The 16,020-nt window shown below is 47.7% G+C and overlaps 1 protein-coding gene across 1 annotated transcript in view; it reads left to right on the top strand.

Annotated features, from left to right (window-relative positions):
* The window catches only part of ARHGAP32 (Rho GTPase activating protein 32), a 183,308-nt gene that overhangs the window by 86,129 nt on the left and 81,159 nt on the right, over nucleotides 1–16,020 (top strand).

Raw genomic sequence — 16,020 nt, 5'->3', positions numbered from 1 at the left:
GTGCTCAGTGAATCACTGTTGGTGGGAGATGCAGTGGCAGGTTCAGTGCAGAGTTAATGCCTGTGTTTGGTCCTTTTCCTGGTTTTAGGATAGCAGCTCTGTCCATGATTCACCTCCTGAGCATCCCTCCTGTCACTGGATATGGAACATTACCAGGATCACTGGGGTGTCTGTCACCTTTTCAGAGCTCCTTCAGTGGTTCTGCTGCCTCAGGTGCTCAGAGGAGTTGTGTGGAACAGGCACACCTGTGGTACCTACATTTGAACTGTGTGGGGTTGGGAATCTGCTGGATTGTCCCAGCATTGGGACACACAGACGGGGGGATTTGCAGTGGAAAGGCTCTGCTGCCCTGGCTCTGTGTGAACAGAGTGGCTGTTGTGAGAACTGAGGAGAATCCTGCATCCTGGGGAGTAGAGGATCCTGCATCCTGGGGAGCAGAACATCCCAAGGAGCAGAGGATCCTGCATTCCAAGGAGCAGAGGACCCTGCTGTGCTGTGCAGCTGCAGCCTGGCCCCAGCTGAGCCCCAGCAGTGTCAGTGGCGCGCGCACACACACACACACACACACGCACACACACACACACACACACGTGTGTGTGTACATGTACAGAAATGTGCCCTGGGGAGAGGAGGAGAGGCTGGAAGGGGACATCACTCGGAATTGCTGGTTTGGGAGTGTCTCCAGCACTGTTGTGACCAACCTGTGGGCACTTGGGCACAAAACCAGCCCTTCTCCCACAGCATCCAGGCTGACAGGCAGCACAGCAGCCTCAGGGGTGGGCACAGGGCTGTGCCCCAGCCAGGAACTGGGCAGGGAAAGGGGTTTTGCAGAGACTGGAGGAAATTGGAATGTCAGTATGTTTTGGGCCCTCCCATTTGGGATCACTCTTGGATGCTTAGCAGGATGTCTGTTAGTGTGCAGTGCAGAGATTTCAGTGTGTGGGGACAGTGGGTGAGTTCCTGGGGAAGGCAGACCCTCCTTTGCAGCCCCTGTGCCCCAGGCCCAGCTCTTGAGAAGTTCCCTTCCCTTCCCTTCCCTTCCTCCAGTGTTTGGCTGAACTGGAATGGAAACACTGGGAATTGGCCTTGTCACTTTAAAGGGTGGACACAGAACCAGCCACCTTTGTTTTCCTTTCTTTTTCCTGTTTTCCTCCTTTTCCTTGTCTTTTTCCTTTTTTCTTTTATTTTTACTTTTTTTTTCCCTTTTCCTCTTTCCCTTTCTTTCTTTCCTTTCCCTCTTCCCCTTTTTCTCTTCCCCTTTTTCCTCTTTCCTCTTTTCTTCTTCCCCTTTTCCTTTCCCTTTCCTCTTTTTCTCCTATTCTTTTGCATTTTTTCCTTTCCCTTTTTCCTCTTTCCCTTCCCTCTTTCCGTTTGTCCTCTTTCCCTTTTTTCTTTCCCATTTTCCTTTCCATTTTCTCATGTTCTTAGTTTTTCATTTTTCCCTTTCCCTTTTTCCTCTGTCCCCTTTTTCTCTTTCCCCTTTTTCCTTTTCTCCTTTTTTCTCTTTCCCTTTTCTCCTATTGTCTTATTTAGTTTTTCCTTATTTTTCCTGTATTTTCTCCTTTTTTTTTTTTTTTTCCCCATTTTTCTTCTCTTTTAAAGTACTCCCCTGACCAGTCCTCCCTGCTCTGAGCCTGGGATACCCCTCTCCCATGTCAGTCCACGTCCCTGTTTCTCAGATCCATAAAGAGCTGAGAAACTTGTGGCATCTAGATCCAATGACTGGGAAGGTATGGAAGGAACTGCACAGCTGAGCATCATTCCTGCCCTGGAGACACTTTCCCCCTGACATCCTGGGGCCTCTGCCAGTGTCCAGGGAAAGATTCCATTCCGTCAGGCTTTGGAGCCCTGCAGTGTCTGCCTGGATTTGGCTCCACATGAGACCCCAGTGGAGGTGTGAAATAGCTCATGGAATGATGGGGCAGTGGGGAGGGATTTTGGCAGGACACAGCTGGGTCGGGCCAAAAGCACTGGAGGAAGGGGAAAAGAACCTGAAAACCAAATTTGACTTTCCTCACCCTGGATGTGCTTCTAGAGTTGGTGTCCAGCCACTGCAGCATGTCCTGGGTTGCTCACATGGACACAGGCAGTTCTGGTATTGAGGTTAAATCCACAGAAATGTAGAAGCTTTTGGATATCTGTGATTTGGTGCAAATACAGAGGGGTTATTTGCCACCCTGGCAGCTGGAGGTTCCAGAGCTGAGAGGAACAAGCTAAAGCCACAGTTCTGGCGTTGAAGGCACTGCCCTGCTGGGCTCTGCCCGGTGCGGGCTGGGCAGATCCCCCCTGTGTGTGTGTGGGTCACACAGAGACCTGTCCTCTGGCACTTCACCTGCAGCTCTGCACCCAAAGCCTTCAAACAGGAGATGTTCCAACCAGCCCAGCCTGGGCTGTGCTTGGCAGGGCACAGCCCCTTCCCCTGAGCTCATTCCTCACTCCTCCCCAGCTGCAAGGACAGCTTTAGTGCCATGAAGAGAATTAGTGTTTGAGGCCTGTTCTGCAAAACCTTCCCAGATAAGGTTTGAAAAACATTCTTTAGGAGGTGTATTTGTGACACTTTCTGCTGCAAGTCAGCTCGTGAAATCCAAGCTTTGTGTGAGCTCCCGAGGGGGTTTAAGTCTCTGTTCAGTTTTTCTTCTACTTACAAACCTCAAAAAATTAATCCACTTTATCGGCTCTTAAGAAGAAGTGGGAATATATGAAGAGATGTTCCAAGTGTTTCAGAAAAGGGGAGAGACAGGATCCTTCTTTTGATTCTTTTGGACAAATTTAAACATGAAAACAGAGGTAGGGAATTACATCTTATTGGAAAGAGCTGATGATGGAGGGGTTTGTTTGGTTTGGTTTTTTTAGCCCAGTGTAGGCGGATTTGCCTTTTTTTCCAAGTAAAATTGCACTGATTAATTTCTAGAAAAGAAATTCTGTGAAAAGATTGCTGCTATTAAAATAAAAGGATAAAATCTTGGAAGGGTGGTGTGAGGACTGTCCCTGTGAACACTCTGAACCCTGGAAACAGTAATTAGAACCCTTAACTATCCCTGTGGGCCCTGAAAGAGCACATGGGATGTCTGAGACCTGCAGGAATTCCTGCTGTACCCGTGGCTGGGAAGGTCCATGCACAGTGTTTGCCATCCTTGGGAAGTTCCATGGAGGTAAGCAAAGAACTTACATGGTCTGTGCCACATTTCAGAGGAGTTATTTTGTGTGTGGAGAATAAATCAGCACAAGTCAGAGCCTGCAAAAAGGTTGGAATGGGCTAATCCAGCCCAACTTGGTTGTAAGAGAGACTGAAAATGGGCCTTTTGGATGTTTTTGGGTTGGTTTGTGTGATATTACAGCAACTACCTGTGTATGTGTTTAAATATTGCAACAGAAGAAGTCTAAGCTCTTTTGTTCTGACAAATGGAAGAAAAATAGAAAGCATAAAGTGAGATCTGTGGTGTTTCAACACCTCACATCGTTTTTGGTGACATTTGGAATGGCAGGGGGAGAAGCAGGGCCTGGTTGTGAGGATGTTCACAGTCTGAGACAGACCTTAACCTGCAGCCATCTCCTGTGGTTTTTATTTCCTATTTCCATGCTCACAGGGACATTGCTGAGACAGAACTGACAGACCCTGGCAGCCAGAGATGTCAGACTGTGCAAGATGGGTAACAAAATCCTGGTGCTAGACCTGCTGATGGACCTTAAACTCAGCCTGACTCTGAGTTCAGAGCCTAGCCCACCTTCCTGCCCCTGCTTTCCATGGAATACTGCCAGTGTCCTGCAAAGGAAGCCTGTTTCAGCTCCAGGTGGATTTCTAAGGCTGTTCCCAAAGCAGGAACTCGTGGGCCAAGCAAGGATTCTCCTCTTTGTGCTCCCATTCCCATCCTCTCTGGCAGGGAGCTGGACCAGGCCTGGCTGTGGCACAGGATGCCCAGTGCTCTGCCCCGTTCCTGGTTTTTGTCCCTGGGCTGTGCTGGCTTTGCTGGATGGAATCAGGGCTCTGATGCACCAGACAAAGGCATTTCCCAACCCTCTGCCTGGCTGGAGATTCCCACTGGATTTCTCCTGTTGGGAGAGCAGGATTTGCACAGCTCCAAAGGCATCCCTGTCCAGCATTCCCTGGCTGCAGCAATGAGTGTTCCAAGTGCAGGGCATGCTGGAAAAACGGGCTCCCAGGAGGAAGAGCAGCCAGGAATTCCCATCTCTGGTGCTTTGGGGGAGAGCAAGGTGGAGGGGATTGTCACAGAGGCCAATCAACTACTCAGAGGAGTGACATCCCAAGTGTGGTTTGCTGGGTCTGGCTGCCTGTGATAGTCCAGGCTGAAACCACAAACTGCTTGCAGCAAGATTTTTGAGTCAAACACACAAAAATATGTTTGTTTGTTTTTTTTCTTAAAGGCTTGCTCTTTAATTTATTAATAGTTTCTGATTGAAGCTCAAACACCTGGAGAGCAGTAAGTGCTACAAACATTCCTCCTATGAAAAGCTCTTCAATCAGTTGATTCTGAGGGACAGATTCTAACACACATATATTCCTGTGTGTGTTTAATATAAATATAAAAATATATATAGAGAAAAGCTGGTCACATCTTTGTTAATGGGATATGTCTGTGTGGAGCGTCCAGGCTGGATCCTACGCAGTGCAAAATCTGTTTTCAGAATGTGTGTTGACCTTCTCCATTTTGATAGAGGATTTTCTGCCTTTATTTAAAGATTATGCTGAACAAAAGCAGTTACTGTGTCCTTTTATTGAACGGTAAATTCAGGTAAAGGTTCACATGGTGCAGCCACCATCCCACCCCCTTCTGCAAGCCCACATTGGGTGGGGTTGGAGCAGCCTGGTCTGGTGGAAGGTGTCCCTGCCCATGGCAGGGGAGGGAATGAGATGAGCTTTAAGGTCCCTTCCAACCCAAACCATCCTGGGATTCTGGGATTCTTCCCCCTGAGGTCTCTTGTCTCTGTAGCTGCTGGATGAGTCCTGGGAGTGCTCAGCAGGGCTCGGGAGAGTTGTTCTGCTTTAAAATGCATTCAAATCCTGGTCACCATCATGGCCTTTCCCCCAAGATTGTTCTCTGTTCTTCTTTTCTGACACTTGGCACCACTTGCCTGCAGGTGAGAGACATGGAACTCCCACCCTCAATTTGCCATGAATTCAGTGCCTCATGTGCTTGGGGGTGTTTGGGAAGAGAATCATGGAAAGTTTGGGTTGGAAGGACATTAAAGCTCATCCAGTCCCACCCCTGCTGTGGGCAGGGACACCTTCCACTAGCCCAGGTTGGGCTAGTCCAACCTGGCCTTGGACACTTCCAGGGATCCAGGGGCAGCCACAGCTTCTCTGGGCCACAAATATTGGGTATTTCTTTATAAGTCCCCAAAACCTTTTTAAAATCTACCATGGCCTTTCTGGTTTGAATATTCCTGCCCTGTCCTTCCAGATGTTCACACATGTTGAAACCTCTTTTCCCAGCTTAGGAGGGCTGGCTTATGTTAGGCAAGAGAAAGCAGCAGAATTCCTTGTTTCCACATGGATCCATCACTCCATGTTCTGCTCCAGTGGTGGATCTGAGGTCACACACCCTGTGCCTTCTGCTCTCAGGGGTGGTAAATAAAACTGAAGTGACAATAGGGATGTGAATTAATAAGGAATGCATGGGGCTGGCAGCCTGCGGAGAGTTCAGGAGGGGCCAAATCCAAGGTGTGGTGTCTTTGAAACACCTGGCTCTGCTCCAGGCTTTTGGAAAGTCAACTGGCATCTGTAGGGAGGAGAGTTGGTGTTGGTTGTATCTGAACTGCATAATGCACATCTAACTGTAGCTGGTGTGATGATAGTAAACGGTAAATTCATTCAGTAACTGGGTAATAATAATTAAGGAGAAGGATGTGATTGACTGGGTTTGGAGTTTTCCCACAGAGTTGGATCACACAGCACTCATACCCAGCAGGATCAGCACTGGACTGTGCTGTGCCCTTCTGTTCCAAAAGCAAGTGCACTGTGCCCTCTGCTCAGCCTGGGCTTTGCTCTGTGATCCCTAATTTACGAACAGAATCCCAGAATCCCTGAGGTTGGAAAAGCCCTCCCAGCCCATGGATCCCCCCTGTGCCCCATCCCCACCTTTCCCCCAGCCCCAGAGCACTGAGTGCCATGGCCAGGCCTTCCTGGGATACCTCCAGGGCTGGGGACTCCAAACCTCCCTGGGCAGCCCCTGCCAATGTTTAACAACCCTTGCCAGGAGAAATTCCTCCTCATGTCCAACCTGAGCCTCCCCTGGCAGAGCTGGAGGCCATTCCCTCTTGTCCTGTTCAGACACATCACTATGGGGCAGTTTGAAGTAAAGAGGATTTTTGTCCCCTTGCCTTTGCTGCCCTTTATTCCCAAGTGCACAGTCAGGCAGGATGTGTGCACAGGGATCCAGGAGATGGGAAGTCTCCCAGGAGTTGAGCCATTCTCCTGCTTTGTCCCTTTGCAGTGGATTTGTGCTCTCTGGGGCTGTGGAATGGGGATGCAGACATTAGCTCTTGTTTCCCATGTTGCACAGGAGGGTGTCAGGAATCCAGGAACAGCATCTGTGTGTGGGGCTCTGGGATTTCATTGCCCAGCTTTTGGGACTGGTTCTTCAGCCCCAGCCATGGAGCAACTTCACTGCTCCTCTGTGTAAATCTGTCTGGTAACGAGAGGAAAAATTACTGTAGTACTTAAACTTTGGCCTTTAATTTCTCCATTCATGGCTCTCTTTGTTTTGGTTTGGGTTTTTTCTCTTTAATTATTTAAATATGCATTGTGAAGGACACAGGGGCAGCTCTTTATTTTCTTGACTCTGGATGCATGAGATGCAAACCCAGGGTTTTAGCCTTGTGTGGATTTTGAATTGAATAATTTATTTATAGAGTGACATTGCAGAAATAAGTACTCCCATGAAACTGTTGGTGCTAAAGCACATTCCTGCAGCAGGTGCAAGTGTAGGTGCGTTTCAAGCTGTCAGAGACACACCAGAGAGAGGGACTTTCTGTGCTCTGTGTTGTGGCTTCAGCTTAAATTCCAGTAGGGAGATGGTCTGGTGGATTTATGTGAGGGTGTTTTTTGCTGTGGAAATAGGGTATCTGAAAATAAGCACCACAAGATAAGACCCTCCCAGTTCATCAGACTCCTGTTGGACTGAGCTGAAGGGGAATGGTGAGTGATAAATAGCACCTTCCTCTGCTCTTCAGATGGTTTTCCCTGATGGAAACCTGCAGCTGAAGGGAAAGGCCAGGGCAGCCCTGCTCTGGGGAGGGATGAGGAGCAAGAGGGAGAGTGATTTTTCAGAATAAAGTGCAGTATCACATGGCTATGCTGCCCTGGAAGGTTTTTAAGCAGCAGAAGCTCTCACAATTCCGTGGGAGTTTGTTCATGTTGTGTCCTTTGGGCACTTTGCCTTCAGGAGGAAAACGAGCCTGGAATTAGAGCTCACTCTGCTTGTCCCCAGAGTGTGTCCTGTGAGCTCTGGAGCAAAAGTGAGAGTCACTGCTGCAATCCAAGGGGACAGGGCAGTGCTTGTGGTTTCCTTCTGTGAGTAATGAGTCCTGGCAGGGCTGCTCATCATCTCCTGGTGCTTTGCAGACAAGGCTGGGCCTGGCCACAAATTGAAGGGGACAGTTGGGCTGCGCTACAGAGACACTGAATGCTGCCCCAACACTGAGCAAGTGTAAATCTGCAGCTAAAATTGACTTGTTTGACAACTCTTCCAAGAGCTGGGCTTGGTGCAAGTCCAGAGTAAGAGCAGGACTGTGGTGGATGGGCTGTTTTTCTCAGCTGCCTTGATGTTTATTCCCTGTGGAGAAGTTTAACAGTCATGGATCTTTAACAGCAGATTTCCAGGACTGTCAGCTGGGGAAGTTGAGTCTGTTGGGACACATAATCTGAAGCAGTTTCATCCTGTTCCATCCTGTGCAGGCTGCAAAGCTGCTTTGATCAACAAGTGCTGTTGGATGTCAGGGGCTGAGGAGGCACCCAGGGCCAAGGTGTGCAGTTGTGATGCTCAGCCCCAGTGCAGGTGAAGTTCATGGACCTTGGAAGAGCATCTGCACTTCCCAATAACACACCCATTGGATATGAAATGTAGGGCAAGAAGGTTAGTAAAGAATATTTGTAAAAAGGGCCTCTCAAGGCACAGAAACCATGTCAAAATAAATAACGTGGAGGGACAGAATCACCGAGTCGCCCATTTGGGTGGGCAAAGATCTCCAGGACCTTCAGTCCAACTATTGCCCAGCTCTGCCAAGGCCTCCACTGATCCATGTCCCTGAGCCCCACACCAACATGGCTTTTGAACTCTTTTAGAGATGGTGACTCCAGCACTGCCTGGGCTGGACAGCCCTCTCCAATAAAAAATTTTCCCTGATATCCAACCTAAACCTGGCACAGCTTGAGGCTGTTTCCTCTTGTCCTAAAGATGCTTTAGTGGTAAATCAAAAGTGCATCATTTTCGTTGTTTGCAGCAAATATTTGCTGTCACTGAGCAAAGTGTCAAAATACCAGTTCCAACTGTTGTAATTCCAACAGTTTTCCAAAGTTGTGTCCTGCAAGTTACACTGAGGGCACCTTGATCATTAAACTGATATTCTAAGGAGAATTTGTAATTTAATTGTTCGAGTATGAAATCACTGAGGTGATGAGTGCCACTGTTTTCCTCAGTAACTAGAGGTGCTTTGCCCGGCTGGGTTAGAACTGGCTGCTAAACTAAAAATAAGTTGTGTTTTAGAGGAATCAGTGGCAGAATTCTCAGGGGGAGCAGGGACTGAGCTTACTTCTTAATCCTTGGGGCTCTCCCAGAGTTCCAGAGCAGGTTTGGGCCCCAGTTTGTTAAAAACCACGGAGCAGATGTCTCTTGTCACTCTGAGTTGTGTAACCTGTCACACACTTACCTAGTTCAGCCAGCACCAAAGGCCCAACTCCTGGAGCAAGATTTACACCTGGAGCATGAAACAACTCAGAATCAGCTCAGTGTGAACTCCCTGCTGGGAATTTGTGAGCTCAGGAATGGAGGCCGGGAACCTTGAGCTTCCCAAGCTGTGGGTGCGCAACAGGCAGAATTATAAACTGATGTTTTTCAGGATTGTAGAGCAGGTTTGCCACCAAGGGCTCGGGCTTTGACACATAAAAAAGGTGCATTTTTAACTCATCTGTGAGTGTAAAACACTCTATTTCAAATGGTGTGTGGTATTGGACATTGAAGATGCTCTGTCTTCAGAGTTCCTCTCCCAGGTCTTGGCACCACTTTTCAGTGTTTCTCCTTAAAACTGATGCCAAAACATCAGCTGGTTTTCCATTAACAAAACTTCTCCAGAGCTGCTTCTGTTTCTTGTGCTTTCGAAATAGGGAGATCTCTCCTTGAGTCCTGGTCAGCTCCATCTCTCACATCAATGCTTCTACACCTTTTCCCTTGAAATACTCATGTTTTTCTCTCTCTAACCCTGCCCAGAGACATTTCTTACCATGTGAGTGATATTTTCCAAACACTGGGAATGTTGCTTCATTTGGGGGTGTGAGGATGAAGGGGTTGGAAGGAAGCAGGGTCAGATACACGGGAGCTGCAGAGAGACTGTTCACAAGGGCCTGGAGGGACAGGATGGGGGAATGGCTTCTACTGCCAGAGGGCAGGGTTAGGTGGGAGATTGGGAAGAAATCCTTCCCTGGGAGGGTGGGGAGGCCCTGGCACAGGTTGCCCAGAGAAGCTGTGGCTGCCCCTGGATACCTGGAAGTGTCCAAGGTCAGGTTGGAGCAACGTGGGACAGTGGAAGGTGTCCCTGCCCATGGCAAGGGATGGGCTTTAATGTCCCTTCCAACCCAAACCATCCTGGGATTTTCTTTTGCTGTTTTTAATCACCTCAGGCAAGTAATTTTCAAAGAGTTTTTTGTTTGGTTTTGTTTGTTTGTCTTATTTTAAAGCCCAGCAGTGCTTACTTTGATGAAACCCGGTCTCTTCTCTAAGTGCGGAGTAGTTTATAGCACATCTGGGAGTTGTATTTAATCCCTACAACGTCCATATAACCATTTGTAACTATATATACATTCATACATTCCCTCCTTGGCTTACCACCTGCAGGATGGTGGAATTTTAGTTCCCATCCCTGAGCAGTTGGTGTGTGGCTTTGAAGGGTTTCTTTTGTGGCTCTGAGCTCCTGTTGGGTCATTCCTTTAATTTTCTGGAGTGCAGCAAAGCCCCCCACGCTGTGCCCTCCCCTTCACCCCATGTCTCTGTGTGACCTCCTGCTCCCAGGGTGTAATTTTACTGGAGAGATGATTGATATGGAATTGTTTAAATTAGAATGTGTCAGGAGGGCAGGGGTTTCACTCACGTGTCATCCTGGAAATCCTGGTTCCAGTTCAGGAGGGAATGTCAGGCTGCCAGTCAGAAACAGGGAGGAAAGATGGGCTTAAGGGTTTCTTGGTGTGCTCTTGTTCCTCTGTACCTGCCCAGAACCACTGCGAAGCCTGAGCCAAATATTTGCCCTCCGCTTGTTTGTGGCAAAGCTGCTCTGCTTTGGGAGGACATGGCTTGTGACAACTTCTCACCCAGAGAACCACACCCACCTGGTCAGGGAGAGTTTCCAAAATGGGTGAGAACCAACAGGGATGACACTGCTGGAGCTCAGCCCAGGTCCTGGGCAGCCTGGTGTGGGTTTGATGCTCTGATCTGTAATTAGAATCCAGGAAGTCTCATTTTTAGGGGAGAAAAGCTGCAGTAGCTTCCATTAAAATATCTTTTTTTTCCTGCTGATTGCAATTATTTGATAATAAACTGATAATTAATGCTGAGAGATTAATTTATTCTGTGGAATAAGGCTAATAAGGGTTCACCACATAAATATACTAAATTTCCCCCTCTACCTTCTGCCTCCTGCTTTGGCTGTATATATGTTCCCCTTATCCTATGCTAATTGGTCCCTGGTTTCCAGGTGCAGTGCTGAAGTTTTAGTTTTTCATTCAGAAGTAAAGTAGCTTTGTGTTGCCTTAGTGCAAACTGCATTTAACTTGAAAGATTTATAATTTCCTTCAAGTTACAATAACACACTAGAAGTCATGGAGTCACCCAGCTCCAAACACTTCCTGGGTGAACTCCAAGGGCTGGATTTTATTAGCTCTGCTTTTGTGTTTTGACTACATTTCCAAACCATTTTCCAGCGTGACTTGAAATAGGAAAGGGCTGAAGGGTCAGGCTGGAATAACACAGAGCCCAAGCCCCAGCCAGCTGTGGGAGTCCCCCTGTGGCAGAGTTAACCTCTCCTGGTGGATGCTGCTGCTTTTCCAGCCATTTAATCCGAGGGGTTTTCTTACCATGGGGTCAAACTGAAGTGACTTTTGCCAGAGACTTTCATCTCATTTTCTGGTCTCCATCTCCACATGGACAGCAAGGTTCAGGAGAGCATCCATGTGATCTCTCTGAGGAAATAAGCATTTGAACCAGAAAAGAAAGGTCTATCCCAGTCTTAAAATAAATAAATCTGAAGTGCTACAGAGCAAACAGACTGTGGGACAGGAAGGCTGTGTGTGCTGGAACTCAGTGACACCCTGCGATTGATGGACAGAAAGGGGACCTGTGTGCTCAGATGGAGACAGATCCAGCTGGAAATGGGGTTTTTTTTACATAGTGAGGAGATTTATAAATCTTTATTACAAAATTTCAGCATGTAAATTTTGTAAATTGCTGGTGCCACAAATACTGCCAACAGCAGAACCTCTCCTATGCTGGAGGTGCCCCTGAGTGTTGTTCAGTGCACAGCAGGAAGAGTTGCCTCTGATAGGTGCCAAGTGGAAACAGTTAATGCACATAAAAATATTCCTGTGTGGAACTGGCCCTGACTTATGGGAGCCTCACTTAGGATTATGATTTTTGTACTGATAATTGAGGCATTTAAGAGGTGAGGGAGCAACGATGGGGTTTTAACTCTGGGAATTAAAATGCAAGGGATGCTTTAAATACCTTCCTCTTTAATTTGCAGTAAGTAATGTCTGTCTGTTAGTAATTAAATTCTCACTGAGCTGCAGGAGTTGTGCTGTGTTGGGCTTGGGAAGAACAGGAACAGGGAGCGACAGCGATGCTCTTCCCAAGTCTCCCAGGGCTGAGTGGAGCTTTATGGAATGTGTGAACTGCTCCTGGCTGGGGCTGCTCATCGTCCTCCCGAGGCCATTTGATCAGCAGAGCTAAAAATACTGCTCCTGGAGCTGGAGCTGGAGCTGGAGCTGTGCATCCCTGTCCCTCCCAATCTCCTCTCGCTCCGCAGGAAGCCCGGGGAGCTCGGTGGCCTCGGGGTGATGGTTTTGCTGATGGAGGGTTCAGATCTCGGCTCACTGCAAATTCAATCATCAGCTCAGGAATCTCAGAATGTTTTTTTGAGCGTGACATTTCTTCTTGCTTTGATAATCGGAAAAATACTGGGAGCTCTGTGCAGTGGACTGAGATCTCGCCAGGCTTTCCTCACACATTCAGTCCTGCCCAGCAGAGTAAGGGAGAGCAGAGTAGCTGGAACAAGAGCAGGAATGAACCCAGATTTTCCATTTTGTGAGAAATTCCAGATTTGACATGATGCTTTTCATTGTGAACGTGTCTGTGGATTGAAATTCCAAAATATCTTTGATTTTGTTCGAAAGAGACTTGTTTTTTTTGTCAGTGGTCAATTTTTCCTTTTAAAGATCATGAAACTATTTTATGGTATTATTAAAATCTTCATTTGGTATTTGATTTTTGTATTTTAATGAAATTTGTCACACCTAAGTTTGTAATTGAAGGTCTGAATTTGGGAAATCACTTCACCTTGTGCTTACCTTCCCCTCTTTCTTATGTCCCACCGGAATGAGGGGTTTAAGCTTCTGTAAATCAGGACCATTAATAGTTAAAGAAATGAACAGTAATTATTAAATTGGAAAATTAGAGGCTGATCAAAAATTTATTTGAGCAACAGTTTATGGAAATCATGAAAAACGTGCAGAAGGCATTTCTGCCTTATGGATGTGAATTGCCTGGAGCACCAGGAATGTTGCGCTTTGCTATAAACCAGAGTTGGCAACAGGAGACCATCTTAACAGGCACTTATTGTTTCTAATATTTTATTAACTCTCTAAATTAAAAAATAATCCTTTTGCCAAACTCCCCTGGCACTTTAGAATTTGCAGGAAATGAGAGCGAGATGTACAGTTTTTACACTGGTGCAGGGATGGCTTTTTAGTGTTCTGGATGTGGAATGGGGCTCTTGTTGTTCCTGCTGTTCTGGCTGTGCCTCTCTGCATGTCTGGCTGGGAGAACTTGGATTTTGCTGCTTGGGATTTGTGTTGGAGGTCTGAGGGGAAGCTCTAAATGTTGTCCAGTTCCTTCCTGGATTGCTACAGTGATTCCTTCCTGGACAGTTAATTGCACCCCTTGTAAATAAGGCTTCAAAATTTGTAACTCAGGTGCCAAATCTGCAAAAACTTCACTTAATAGAACCTAAAGCATGGGTGCTTTTTGAATTTAGTTATGGCAGGCTTAAAATTATGGGATACTGGAAATATTAACCCTTAGAGTGTTGGAGGAACTTTGTGCTGGGTGGAAGTGTGAAGGTCTGTTCTGTGCTGGCACATCCTGGGCATGGTCACTGGGAATGGGAGTGAGGAATGAGCAGCTCTGCTCCAAAAGTGGAGGGGCAGGTGCTGAGCTCTTCTGAGGGAAGGAAGGGAACAGTAGAGCTGTGTCAGGGGAGGTTTAGGTTGGATCTCAGGAAAAGGTTCTTCCCCCAAAGGGTAGTTGGGCACTCCCCAGGGCAGTGGGCACAGCCCCAGGGCTGCCAGAGCTCCAGGAGGGTTTGGACAACGCTCTGAGGGACAGGGTGGGATTGTTGGGGTGTCCTGTGCAGGGCTAGGAATTGGACTAATGATCCCTGTGGGTCCTTCCAACTCAGGATATTCTGTGATTCTATGGAGAATCCTGCAATCCTTCAGCATGAGAGCCTGACACCCACGGGCATTGGGTGACTGACCTGGGAATGGGGATGTGTTTTGGCCTCCAGGCATCCACAGCACCCATCTCCTGGAGCCTCACTGCTCCCTCAGGGATAGCTCAGGGATAGCTCAGGGATTGCTCAGGGATAGCTCAAGGATAGCTGTGCTGTTGCTTAGCAGCTGCCGAGCTGCAGTTTGGAGGTGCCGAGCAGTGGGTCCAGGTTACCTTCCTCCTGTGCCCCTCTCCACGAGCTGTGCAGCACAGGAGGAACATCCCAGGGAGCTGGTGGGGCCAGAGACACCCGTGCTGCCGTGGGGTAAGTTGTCCCTCTCATCCATCACCTTTTCCTCACTGTTGTTGCCTCGTGCCTGGGATGGGGTTCATCCGGAGCTGGGGGAACGCTGTCTGTGCAGGATCCTGTCACACCACTGGCCCCAGCTGTTCCTCTCTTGCACATTTAGTTCTTACTGTCTTCATTCATGATGCAAATGACTGCAAATCTACAGGCCAGCATTGAAAATACGGAATTAATGCCAGGTTTGGGCTCATTTGACAGATGGTTTGTTATTTGTGGGGTGTGTACGAGATGGTGCTGGAATGCCCGGTTCGGTACCAGGAGCAGATCCAGGGTCACAGGGATTTCTCAGGCTGTTGTTCCTTATGTTGGTGACTAAACCTGGCTCAGCTGAAGGTCACACTGGCAGCTCAGTGAGAGAGCAAGAACCTCTTAATTGCAGAAGATGGAGGAATGGGAAAGGCTGACAGCTCTCTGGGCATAATTAGACTTTGCAGTCCCAGTTTTGTTTTTCTCCTTTAGACAAAAGGTGAGATGGCAGAACGTGGGAATTCCAAAGCTTTTCTGTCCTGTGTAGGTGCCTCTTTGTAGGACTGTGAAATAGGGGTGATTTCTTGGGAGCTGAGAGCAGAGTTTGTGGGCACAGTGACAGTTTGGAGTTGTCTGCAGTGACCTGGGTGGAACAGAGCTGGGTTGAAGGGTTCACATCTACAGTTGCCTTGCAGGCTTTGGGTGTCAGTATTAAAGTGAGGCTTAGAACTTTGCTGATAAAGAAATGAATAGCAGAATTCAGACTGGGAATTCAGAGTAGGCCACGCCTTTTGTGTCCCAGTGAAGAGGGCACCTGGCACAGCCCTGCCAGCCATGGCTGGGGTAACAACCTACAGCTTGTGTCCCCTCTCACCCCACACATTCCCTGCTTTCTGCTCTGCTTGCCTGGCATCCCTGTGTCCCTTTGAATCCTTGGCCCTGCCTTTGAGTGGCTGTGTAACCTGGAGCAACTTGGTCAAGTAGAAAGTGTCCCTGCCCATGGCAGGGGGTGGAAAGGGATGAGCTTTAAGGTCCCTTCCAACCCAAACCATTCTGGGATTCTGTGATTAATGACTGTTCATAAAGTGCTTTAACCTGTAAACTGCTGCATTATTACAACATTTTTTATTGAACACAACAGGCTGTGAAGCTTTTAAAAGTCATCAGTAGATATTAAAAACTTCCCAAAGCAGATTATTCCATGCTGCCATGGCTCTTCCCTGTCCCCTGGAGCCGTCTGGATCTTGGCTGTGTTTTAACTGGGGACATGATATGCACTCAGGAGTAAATCTGCAGCTAGTGTTGTTCATCATGGATTGGTTTTTAATTCAGCTGAAGACTTGCCTGGGGCACCTGACAGAAATTTTGCAAGCTCCCATCCTGCCTTCAGGTCCCTGGGTTTATATCCTTCTATCTGTGCAGAATCTCATTTCACACTGTTTATCCAAGCCCTTTGTCATTTACATTCCTGCAAAGACACCTTGGGTAGGAAAATGCCACAAAATCCTTGTGGAACAGGTGGACGTTACCTGGATCCATCTCATCATGTCTGTCAGTGTTTAAGAACCATTTGGAGAATGCCCTTGAAAATGTCATTCAACCTTTGATCAGTCCTTCAGTGGTCAGGACTAGATGATCATTAGAGGTCACTTCCAACTGAAATCTCTCCTCCTTCTCCTTCTTTCTCCTTCTCCTTCTCCTTCTCCTTCTCCTTCTCCTTCTCCTTCTCCTTCTCCTTCTCCTTCTCCTTCTCCTTCT

The sequence above is a fragment of the Corapipo altera genome, unplaced genomic scaffold, assembly GCF_003945725.1.
Source record: "Corapipo altera isolate COAL_440 unplaced genomic scaffold, ASM394572v1 71, whole genome shotgun sequence".
NCBI lineage: Eukaryota > Metazoa > Chordata > Aves > Passeriformes > Pipridae > Corapipo > Corapipo altera.
The sequence above is the reverse complement of the archived record's forward strand: the minus strand, read 5'-3'. Positions and strand labels throughout refer to the sequence as shown.